The 12,416-nt window shown below is 44.8% G+C and overlaps 1 long non-coding RNA gene across 1 annotated transcript in view; it reads left to right on the top strand.

Annotated features, from left to right (window-relative positions):
* The window catches only part of LOC136303965 (uncharacterized), a 382,317-nt gene extending 370,624 nt beyond the window's left edge, over positions 1-11,693 (top strand). The window contains exon 3 of the long non-coding RNA XR_010724323.1: positions 11,606-11,693. This is a non-coding gene — a long non-coding RNA (uncharacterized lncRNA). The remainder of the gene's footprint in view (positions 1-11,605) is intronic.
* Positions 11,694-12,416: the final 723 nt, after the last annotated feature.

Here is a 12,416-nt window from a genome sequence, read left to right as displayed (position 1 = left end):
CCCACAGGAGGTGGAGTGGACGCCTAAAAACCCCTAGGGCCGGTGAGCCATTAGCCAGACAGGACTCCAAACTACCCCAGTGAGCAGGGAGAACATGGGGCTGCTTGCTGGGGCTCCGTGTCTTGTCGCCATAAGTCAGATAGTGCCCTCTCTGCGTGACTGCCCTCGGCTTGTCAACGAGCCTGTGCTTTCCTGCGGCTCTCGTGGGGACGCAAGCCCCGGCTCTGTCGGGCACCTGGCAAAGCTGTTTCACCTCCTCGTCCTCATCGCTCCAGGGAGCAGTGGCGGTGTGTGTGACCCCTTGGGTTCCCCGCCCAAAGCTGTCCTAATACAGGCATTTAAAGGGAGATTTGTCTCCTGGCCCACTCATAACAGGTGTGGTCTCACTTGGATGTGCCTGCAGTCCTGGAAGCTTGACTAATCCTTTTTCTGCCTCATTTGGACCTTGAGGTTGTTTCATGGTGGTCTCACTTTCATGTGTCTGCAGTTCTAGAATGTTGGCTACCCTTTTTTCTCCTAGAATTAAACTTTGAGCTTGTTGGGGGGTGGTCCCACTTTGATCTATCTGCTGTCTAGGTAGCTTGACTGCCCTTTTTTCTCCTACATTTGGACCCTGAGCTTGTTTGTTGGCATCTCACTTTCATGTGTCTCTGCTCCTGGAAGCTTGACCACCTGATATTCTTCTGCAGATAAAACTGGAATTGGTTTGGGGTGGTCTCACTAATGTATGTCTGCAGTCATGGTGGTTTGAGTACCCTGTTTTCTCCAAAAACTGGATCTTGAGCTTGTTTTGGGGCTCTCCCTTTCATGTGTCTGCAATCCTGGAAGACAGACTACCCGTTTTTCTCTTAGAAATTGGTTTTGAGCTTGTTTGGGGGTGGTCTCACTTCCATGTGTCCTGCAGTCCTGGAAGCTGGACTACTCACGTTCTCTTCCAAATCCACCTGGGCCTCGTTGGCTGCTGTATTTGGGGAGTGCAGGTACCATGTACTGTTGACACATGGATGGTTTCGTCTGCTCAGGGGGGTTGTTCTCTGCGAGCAAACAGCTTTAGGATGGATGCCCTCAGACTTGATGTTGCATGGGGCACTCATCTAGCCTTCCAAATCAGTTAAATCGACCGTGGAGGTCAGTGAGGTGATGGATTTTTCAGCCAGACCGCCCTCACGTTCCACTTGGAATAGCGACCCTTGTTTCTGTAATACAGAAAAGCAAGGTTATGTCATTTGTGGCTGTCATTGTTTTAGCATGTAAATATCATTACATTTGAAGCTTGTGTTGTACAAAGTTTTACTCTTCACTCCTGGCAGAGGCCTTCTACGTTTTGTGTACAAAGTTCTTGCCATTTTTTCATTTCATGCCCTGTGTATAGTGTCTCTGGTATGTCGGGATGCAGAATAAGGTTTGAAATTGCCTACAGTTCTGATGTTGTACATGCACAGTGTGTTTCTGCTGATTGTCAGTGATGTGCTGTGGAAAATTTTGCCCTCTTGACTGTGCTTGTAGTCAAGAACTTGACTCTCTACTAAACAAAGAAGGTTAAGGCCTTCATGTTTTAGACTGTAAGGAGAGGAATGAGGTGGAAAAAACCATCAAAGCTATCACAAGTATATTTAGAAATAACGAACTCTGATTTCATTTTGCTCTTGGAATAAGTCTGCTACACCTAATGACAGGTGGGTTTTCTGGAGGTTCTGAAATGTGGTGACAGGAAGCTTCTCTGAGTTATATCTTGGGCATAAAGGGTCCTCATGCATGCTAGACTGGGGAGAGAGAAAGCAGCAAGAGCCTGACAAGACAATGTGGTAGGAAAAAGGAGTGGGCAGAACCGACACAACCAAATAGGAGTTTAGCAGGGTAGTGCCACTACATCGGAACAGGGAGTGAAAGATTGACAGTAACTGGGAAACCAAAAAAGTGATGGTTTCCTTCAGTGAGCTGCCAGGTACTTGTGGCAGTAGAGGATGGAGCTGCATAGGAATTGTGGGGAAGTTGTAGGTGTGGGACTTATGATGCAGGATTTGTAGAATTTGTAGATGTAGAGTGGTGTTTGCTTTCAAAGGAAAAGGCTGAATAAATTTAGGAAAAGGAGGGCAGACAAGCCCTACTTGTACTTTAAACTCATCCAATATTTCTCTGATGTCAAACATACGTCAAGATAAAAAAAATAATTTTAGCCAGAAATGGAAATTAAAAGTTTTCAGACTGCAGTACAGTGGAAGGTCTACAAATAGTCCCTCTGTGTAACAGGGCGGGAATATTGTGTTTTGGTAAAAGTTCCTTTTTTGACTAGAAGATCACTAATGCGACTGACTTGTCAAGTAGATCTTGCTCTAGTTACAGGGAACCGTTTTTTGCCCTTTGCGTTTTAACTTTGCATTGGGCAAAAAGTGATTTGTGGCAAAGTCACTGTAGTAAAAATTAGCCTATTCTCATTTTTTGTGTACCAGAGAACACTTTTCTTTTTTAACACTGTTGTGCCATTTTCAAACCTTGATACAGTACACAAGAACAGACAGCTTTTAGTGCACGTAGTATTCTTTGTATTAGAGCTTAATTTGAAATGTTTGCCACTTTGGAAAGGAGAGAGTGAAGGAACCTGGCTGCAGATTTCAGGGTGACTCATGAGCTTTATCTTTCTATTAAAAATAGAGAATTGCACAAAATCTACTAAATCAGCAGAAAAAACCTGGCATTTTGTAACACTGAACAAAATCCTGTATCTTGTGCCGCTGGCAGTTCTTAGCTGTGTTGGCTTAAATACAGCTCTCTTCAATGTGCTTTGAGTTTTGTTAGTTGACTTTTGACTTCCCTGTGTCTGCTTTTCCTTTTCCATTCCCTGCTGAGCTGGGTTGACAAAGTTCTGTTTACCTGCAGCTGTTTGTGTGTGTAATATTTAGACACTCATCTGAAAAAAAAAAAACCCTCAGGTAGTGGTGGATGGTTGTGAAGGGGTTCTCCTCCATGGGACAAACTTGTGTCTTAACATGGAAATGACAAATTTCAGTAAAATAGTTTCCACATAAAGTAGAAGCTTGAAGCTTCCTAGAGAGAGTTCAATTTGCTGCTTCTGTGGGGTGAGAATTTTCTCTTTTCTCTACCTTTGCATTGATATCATCTGAAACTCCGGTGTGATCCTTCAGATAGGCAGTAACAGGATCCTTTAATGCCCTCTGGATTGGACACTTGTGATGTGATATTGATCACTGCAGCTTTGAATCATCATTACAGACGTGAGCTAATACCTTAGGCTGAGTTTGATGCTGGATGATAACTCCTGTTTTCAGGCTAGAGCAATCTCTTTTGCTTACACCAGGAAATTAGAAAAGGCAGAGTGGCAATGAACAGTGTGACTTTGTCTTGCTTAGTTGGGAAAATATTGCTGTGTTCTGCTGTGTTTTGAAACAAACAAAGAAAAAAACCCAAAACAAAACCCAGTGCTTGTTTTATTTTTCTGAAGTTGTTGTTATGCTTTGGGGAACTCGGGGATGAAGCAAGATATTATCATAGAAGTGAAAAACTGTTCATACTAGAAGTAGTATTAGAACCAAAACAATTTGTAGGGGAATTCCTCTTACTTTACAGTCCTTGCAGTGTTCTCTTAATCTTGTTTTCTTTCCCTGTTAATGTGCAGAGGTTTGTATGTGGAGAGTTTTCCAGAACGTAGGTTCTCTATAACACTGCTTTTGGGGAATGAGAGAGGAGGAACTTTGTCTTGAAAAGTATTTCAAATCTTCCAGCTGATGGCTCTGTCTGCAGAAACACAGTTTTTCCCACCACTGCTAAGCTGCAGCTAAAAACGGTGGAAAGCCTGTTTTTTTGGGGAGCAGAGGACACTGCAGCAACCCTGCAGAACAGCTGAGAAAACTTGTGGAAATGTTTGTTTTGCAATTTTGCCTTGTGCCAACTTGCAGTTCCAGCATTTTCCTTAAAGAGAACGATTTGAGGTTGTGTGGACTGCTCTTATGTTTCCAGGATTGTCCTAACAGTCTTCAAACCACTGTTTTTACTTGTTACTTCAAGAGACAGGAAACTTGGACATCTAGTTTTGTCCAAACTCTGGATGAGGCCTTTGAAGGAGTATCTTTAAAAACACATTTCCCAGGCCTATGGAGACATGGTGTCCTACAGTCCTTAAGTGTCCTGTAGGAAATAGCACTTTTTGTTACAGACTTCAGCTTGTATCGAGATTTAATATCAATGCTTTCAATAGATTCAAAATAATTTTCTGTCTCTGGTGGTGCATTCTTTTTCAGAGGTTTTTGTCTCACTGTTCTGCCTAACAGTGTTCCGAAGAAATGAATTTTTAACAGGAATTGAGAAGTTGTGGTTTTGAATCTTATTTCAAGGAGGCATCTCCAGGGATCAAGTTGAAGTGCATTACATTGGTTTGTTTCCGTATCTGGGTTAGTAATTGGACAAATACGAAGACAGTTGGAAACACAGAAATAGGGTTTTTTTTCTTTTTGTATTGCTTCAAATTTAATTATTTTAAGAAACCAGATTTTGCCATAAGTTTTGTTTTTCCTGACTCCTGTCTATCCTTTCTAATAAGCGTTTTTCACTTTTTTAGGGCCGCTTTTTCTTAATGTTTAATTGTAGTGTGTCCCTTACTTGGCAATATTTTGCTCAGGGTGATTTGCAGACTAAAGTAGCTTGCTGATGAAAGTTAATTTTTTATCAGGCCTGTAGAGCCATGTGCTTGTGCGTGGGGGTGAGAAGAGGGCAGAGAAAGGGAAGAAGGCAAGGATTAAGTGAGTCGATACATGTGCAAGAGGTTGCCTGAACTGCAGAGATTAAACAAACCAAAGAAGGGCTCTGTCTAAAATGAGGAATTAAATGTATTTGTGACAAATATCAACATCTATCTCTAATTTGTTTTTACTCAAGAACTAGGCCCTTAGAGACTTGTGAAATCTACTGGCAAACATCATGACTACATTTTGAGAGACAAGAAATGTGTAAAAGGAAGAAAAAAAAATGGGGAAGGGAGATGGGCAAGAGAATTATTCTGGTCTGAAGAGGATGGATGACTTTCTAGAGCCTATCTGGAAAAAATATTGACAGATTCAACAGCAAATAGCACATGGATGAGAGGTTTTTCTCCAAAGTAATTGGTGCCAGATGTAGCCCGTCCTTTAACTTGATAAAATAATAGTTTAGGTGTAGGAAGTTCATTATCTACACTTAAGAAACATGTCTGTGTAGTTCTCTATGGGAAATTACAAAATAAGGCGTTAAAATGGTGGTTGGTAAACTGGACAGGGAATGACTGAAGGGGAGAGCAAGAAGCTGTACTTGGAAGGGAAGAATTGGTCTGTTAATACAGATCCTCAGGGTTTGTCTTGAGGCTGTTCTTCAGGATGAACTAAATGCCATGGCACAGGATTAAGAGACTTTGGTAGGCGGGAGGAGCAGATAATTCCTGGAAGAACTGGATGGTCTCGACAGCCTGGAATGTAAAGCAGGGCACAGTTGAGTAACATGGAGTGAAGTTCATGTGCTAGTGAGAATTGTTGTGAAGGAGAAGGTTCAAATCAAAAAAACCCACCCACCCAACAACCAGCTGTGAAGGTGCTGGCTCACAACAGGCTGGCCATAAGCAGGGAATGTGTCGATGCTGTGGAAAAGGTTTGGTTTCAGTGGAATGGAAAACCAAGCTGTTTTAAGATGGAGAGCTGACAACACTGTCAGGCCACAAGTCACATGTGGGATTGGCACAGGTTGTGTACAGCGTGTTTATGGGATTTTTTTGCTGCTTCCCCTCACCAGATATACTGGAGTTGTTAATTTTTGCCCAAAGCCTAGACTCAAAACCCCCCTGTAATACTGTAACATCTACACCTGAAATGTATATTCAAATGTAGGCTAAAGAACATAAGTTCCAAATGGGCTTCTTATCCTTAATGTTCTTCTGCTGCAGTTCAAGGAAATGTAATGTATTAGTTGCTCATTGAATGCAGTACCACTTTTAAAAATTCAATTTGCTGTGCAGGATTTTTCCCAAGGTCCATTAGATAATGTCAAGTTTAAATCTGTCCGTGAGTCTAGAGAGATGGCCATGCAGATGGAGCTGTGGAAAGCCAAATGAAAGATTTTCATATAAGCACACTGGGCTTAAACAAATCTGTTTAATTTGTTTTCCTCCCAGCCCCTGTTTTCAACAACTTGAATTCCTCAGATATTCAAAGTTGTTTTGGAAGTGTTTAACACAGAAAGTGAAAATGCAGCCTGAACAAAAGGATTGTTATTTTAAGAGAGGAATATTTTGGAAGCGGTGGGAACAAACAAAGGTACAAGTTCATTATGACATGAATTTAGTCTCAGACTAAATGGTTTTCTTCTGTGTCCATGCTAGGACAAAGAGATTGCTTCCCCCAGTTTGTCCTCCCCTTGCTGCATGAGGAAACTTCAGTTACCAAATACAGGATCTTGTGCATCTTCATCCGTCTTGGTACATAATGGCAGTTTAAACACTTTGCTTTGTGTAATTTTGCCAGCGGATGGGATAGGGAGAAAAATCTGATTCGGATGATTCCTGGATATTTTTATCAGGTCAGGGCTGTAATATTGGCCACTGGTGAGTGGTAATTTGTGTTAGGGGAGATTTCTTGTGTTTCATAGCTCCCCTAGATTAGTGTACAGAGGATATTGAGAAAATGCTTGGGCTGAGGTTGGCCAGAGTCTCACGGTCAGTCACGAGGTATTTCTAAGGGTGTTCTGAGCTTCTTTGCGCCTCGGTGTATCCCATCATGCCCTGCGGTGCCGCTTTGCGCCTCGGTGTATCCCGTCATTCCCTGCGGTGCCGCCTTGCGCCTCGGTGTATCCCATCATGCCCTGCGGTGCCGCTCTGCGCCCCGGTGTATCCCGTCATTCCCTGCGGTGCCGCTCTGCGCCCCGGTGTATCCCATCATGCCCTGCGGTGCCGCTTTGCGCCTCGGTGTATCCCATCATGCCCTGCGGTGCCGCCTTGCGCCTCGGTGTATCCCGTCATTCCCTGCGGTGCCGCTCTGCGCCCCGGTGTATCCCGTCATTCCCCCGGCGCCGCTTTGCTCCTCTGCGTACAAATGACGTCACCGGCGTTTATTTCGACTCTCGTTTGCATAAATTTACATGAGGCTGGCGCCTCGGTGAGGTGGGCGGGGTCTGAGTCACGCCCAGGCCCCTCCCAGTACAAACCAGTAACTCCCAGTCCCCGTGGTCAGTGACGTCATTCGCGTTTATTTGTGCTCTCATTTACATAAATTTGCATCTCGGTGCGGTGGGCGGGGTCAGAGCCGCGTTGGCCCCTCCCACTCCCTCCCAGTACAACCCAGTAACCCCCAGGCCCCGCCCAGTTTGTCCCGCCCTTGTAGCTCCATATAAGGGAAGGGGGCGTGGCCTGATGAGGGGCGTGGTCGGTTCACCTGTGGGGGGAGGGGCAAAGGTTACACCACGCCCAGAAACCCCAAAACCAGTATAAACCAGTATAAACCAGTGACCCCCAAACCCACTCCCAGTCCATCCCAGTATAAACCAGTGACCCCAAACCCACTCCCAGTCCATCCCAGTATAAACCAGTAACCCCAAACCCACTCCCAGTCCATCCCAGTATAAACCAGTGACCCCAAACCCGCTCCCAGTCCATCCCAGTATAAACCAGTGACCCCAAACCTGCTCCCAGTCCATCCCAGTATAAACCAGTGACCCCAAACCCACTCCCAGACCCTCCCAGTATAAACCAGTAACCCCCAAACCCACTCCCAGTCCATCCCAGTATAAACCAGTAACCCCAAACCCACTCCCAGTCCCTCCCAGTATAAACCAGTGACCCCAAACCCACTCCCAGTCCATCCCAGTATAAACCAGTGCCCCCAAACCCGCTCCCAGTCCATCCCAGTATAAACCAGTGACCCCAAACCCACTCCCAGTTCATCCCAGTATAAACCAGTGACCCCAAACCCACTCCCAGTCCATCCCAGTATAAACCAGTAACCCCAAACCCACTCCCAGTCCATCCCAGTATAAACCAGTGACCCCAAACCCACTCCCAGTCCATCCCAGTATAAACCAGTGCCCCCCAGTCCCCGTCCCAGTGCCCTCACCTGTCCGTACTGGTTTGAACTGGGATCTCTCGACGCTCGGCGGCCTCCAGGGAGCGGCTCAGGGTCAGAGCCCGGCGCTGGGGGATACTGGGAGTTACTGGTTTATACTGGTTTGTACTGGTTTGCACTGGGTTATACTGGTTTGTACTGGTCTGGGGGTTTTCCTTACTGGTTTGTACTGGGAGGGGGTTTAGGGGTCACTGGGATGAAGTGGGATGAACTGGGAAGGGATTTGGGGTGACTGGTTTGTACTGGTTTATACTGGTTTATACTGGTTTGGGGTTTTTCTTTACTGGTTTGTACTGGTTTATACTGGGAGGGGGTTTGGGGGTTTTGGGGGATTTTTGGGGAGAATTTGGGGGATTTTGGGGCATCAAAAATCCCAATTTTTAGTCAGAATTTTTGGGTCATTTTTTGGGATTTTGGGGCTCGGAAATCCCGATTTTTAATGGGAATTTTTGGGGTCATTTTTGGGGCATTTTGGGTGAATTTTGGGGGATTTTGGGGCTCTAAAAGTTCCGATTTTTAGTGGGAATTTTGGGGTGATTTTTGGGGGATTCTGGGGCTTTAAAAATCTCAGTTTTGGGGGGGAATTTTGGAGTAAATTTTTGGGATTTTGGGTGGAAATTTTGGGGGTTTTGGGGCTTCAAAAATTCCAATTTTTGGGTGAATTTTTGGGATTTTTGGGGCTCTAAAAATCCCAATTTTTAGTGGGAATTTTGGGGTTTTTTGAGGGATTTTAGGTGGGAATTTTGGGGTGAATTTGGGGGATTTTGGGGCTTTAAAAATCTCAGTTTTCAGTGGAAGTTTTGGGGTCATTTTTGGGGGTTTTGGGTGGAAATTTTGGGGTGAATTTTTGGGATTTTTGGGGCTCTAAAAATTCCAATTTTTGGGGGGAATTCTGGGGTGATTTTTGGGATTTTGGGTGGAAATTTTGGGGTGACTTTTGGGGGTTTTGGAACTTCAAAGATTCCAATTTTGGGGATCTTTGGGGCTCTAAAAATCCCAATTTTTACTGGGAATTTTGGGGTAAATTTGGGGGGTTTTGGGGTGATTTTGGGACTCACCACCAGCTCTTGGTTCTCTCGGAGCCGCCGGAGCTGCCCCCGCCAGGGGGGGGAGGGGCGCCCGTCTGGAGGGGGGGAGGGGAGGGGAGAGACAAAAATCCCCAAATTTTTCCCCCCAAAAATTCCCAAATTTCCTCCCCAGAGCATTCCCAAATCCTCCCCTCAAAATTCCCAAGTTTCCCTCCGAAAATTCCCTGATTTTCTTCCCCCCAAAATTTTCCCGCGTTTCCCCTTCAAATTTCCCACATTTTGCACTCCCAAAATTCCCCAAATTTCTCCCCAAAATCCCCGAACTTTCCCCCCCAATTCCCAAATTTCCCCCCGAAAATTCCCACATTTTTATCCCCAAAATTCCAAAATTTTAATCCCCAAATTCCCAAATTTTCCTTCCTAAAATTCCCAAATTTCCCCCCAGAATTCCCACATTTTTATCCCCAAAATTCCCAAATTTTCCTTCCTAGAATTCCCAACTTTTCCCCCAGAATTCCCACATTTTATCCCCAAAATTCCCAAATTTTCCCCCAAAATTCCACATTTTTATTCCCAAATTTTTATCCCCAAAATTCCCAAATTTTCCCTCCAGAATTCCCAAAATTTTCCGCCCAAAATTTCCTCCCCGAATTCCGGGTTTTTCCCTCCCAAAAATTCCCAAAATTTCCACCCCAAATTCCCAGAGTTTCCCCCCCACAAAAAATCCGAAATTTTTCTCACAAAATTCCCAAATTTCCTCTCCAAAATTCCCTATTTTTGCTCCCAAAATTCCCAATTTTCCCTCCCCAAATTCCCAAATTTTCCAGCTCCAAATCACCAAATTTTTATCCCCAAAATTCCCAAATTCCCGCCAGAAATTCCATCCTCGAATTCCTGATTTTGCCCTCCCCAAAATTTCTCAAAATTCCCAATTTTCCCTCCAAAGCTTCCCAAATTTTCCTGAAAATTTCTTAAATTTCCCCCCAAAAACCCCCAAATTTCCCCCCCAAATTTTTATCCCAAAACTCCCAAATTTTCCCTTCCCAAAAATTCCCATTTCCCCCGCCCCAAATTTCCAAAATTTTCTCTCCAAAACCACCAAACTTTGTCCCCAAAATTCCCAAATTTCACCCAAAATTCCGAATTTTCTCCCAAAATTCCCAAATTTTCCCCAAATCTCCCAAAATTCTCCAAAATTTCCCCAAAATTTCCGGTTTTTTACCCGAAAAGCTCCAGTCAGGGAGGTCCCGCAGGGGGCCGGGCCCGGAGAAACTCGGGGAGAGCCCAAAGCTGAGGGAAAAACCCCAAAATTTGGGAATTTTACCCCAAAATTCCAGCAGAAATCCCCTGGAATCCCAATGTTTGGGGAAGAAACCAAAAAAATTTGGGGAGAAAAAATCAAAATTTGGGGGAAAAAATTCCCAAAATTTGGGGGAAAAAATGCCCAAAGTTTTGTTAAAAATCTAAAAACTGGAGAAAAAAAAATCCCAAAATTTTGGGGAAAAAATTCCCAAAATTTGGTTAAAAATCTAAAAAACTGGGGAAAAAAATTCCCAAAATTTGGGGGAAAGATCCCAAAATTTGGGGGAAAAGATCCCGAAATTTGGAAGAAAAAAATCCCAAAATTTGGGGGGAAAATCCCAAAATTTGGGGGAAAAAATCCTAAAATTTGGTTAAAAATCTAAAAAACTGGAGAAAAAAATTCCCAAAATTTGGGGGAAAAAAATCGCAAAATTTTGGTGAAAAAATTCCAAAATTTTTGGGAAAAAATCCCGAAATTTGGGGGGAAAAAATCCCTAAATTTGGAAGAAAAAATCCCAAAATTCGGGAATTTTAACCCAAAATTCCAGCGGGAATTCCCTCAGATCCATCCAGGATCCCAAAATTTGTTGGGGAAAAAAAATCCCAAAAATTTGGGTAAAAATCATAGAATTTGGGGAAAAAATCCCAAATTTACCCCAAAGTTTTCCAAAATTCCCCAATTTTTCCCCGATTCCACCCCAAATCCTGGGAAATTCCCAAAAAACTCCACGGAACACCCCAAAAATTTGGGAAAAACTCAGAAATTTTGGGACAAACCTCAAATTTGCAGGAAAAAATCCCCAAATTTTGGGGAAAACCTCCAAATCCAGGGAAAACCGTCCCAAATCCCGGAAATTCCCCCAAAATTCGAGGGAAAAAAAACCCCCCAACAATTTCCCGCCAAATCCCCTCACGACGAAACCACGCCCCCTCCCTTAAAACCACGCCTCGATCCTGAGGCCACGCCCTCTTTTCCCCCCTCACCTCTCTCGCCATTCGCCAATCCGCTGCGGGGGGCGTGGCCAGGGCCGGGCAGCGCGCGCCTGCCGCTCCGCTGGGGGGGTGCCAAACGTCAATCACGCACAAGCCACGCCCCTTCTTTCAAAACCCCGCCCAAATCGAGATTAAACCACGCTCAACCCCCTCAGACCACGCCCGCTCATTTGCATCTCATTAAATCAGCGCCTCCCGCCCCCCGAGACCCTCCTGGAGCTTTCCCGGGACGAACCGAGCCGGAGGACTCTGCGCGCCGCCATCTTCGCCACGGCAGGAAGTGATGTCACCGCGCGCATGCGCACGTCACCGAAACATCCGCTCGCCGCCATGTTGTACGGAATGACCGCGAAGCGCGGCGCCATTTCGCACCGGAAGTGCCATGACCCAACTTCCGTTTCGTGCGCCGCCGTCTTGTACGGAACGAGGCGGGAGCGGCGCCGGCGATTAAACGCCGGAAGCGAAATAAAATTAAAATAAAATTTCAATAAATTTTCAGATCGCCGCTTTTTGTTGTTGTTGTTTTGCTGTCGCCGCGGGTTTTTTTTTTTTGTTTGTGGGAGTTTGAGGCGGTTTTGGGGAAAATTTTTCCCCTCAGGTTTTGCCGATTTGGGGATTTTTTTTCTTTTTAAAGCAATTTTTTTTCCCCACAAAATTTCGTTTTTCCCTCTAAAATCCCCATTTTCCCCCCTAAAATCTCCCTTTTTTCCCCAAAATCTCCATTTTCCCCCCAAATTTCCGTCTTATCCGGCAAAACCCCCTGCACCGCGCCGCCATCTTGTACGGGAACCCCGAGCGGCCAAACCACCCCAAACCCGACAATTTTTCCCGTTTCCCAACCAAAATCTCCATTATTCCCTCTAAAATTTCTTTTTTTTTTTTTAAATCCCATTTTTTCCCCCAAATCTCCGTTTTCTCAGTTTTTGTACGGCAAAAAAAACCCCGCGCGCCGCCATCTTGTACGGCAAGATCCTCAGGGCGCCGCCATTTTGCCGTCCGC

Source organism: Chamaea fasciata, unplaced genomic scaffold, assembly GCF_029207755.1.
Source record: "Chamaea fasciata isolate MVZ Bird 193981 ecotype frontalis unplaced genomic scaffold, bChaFas1.0.hap1 SCAF_45, whole genome shotgun sequence".
NCBI lineage: Eukaryota > Metazoa > Chordata > Aves > Passeriformes > Sylviidae > Chamaea > Chamaea fasciata.
The sequence above is the reverse complement of the archived record's forward strand: the minus strand, read 5'-3'. Positions and strand labels throughout refer to the sequence as shown.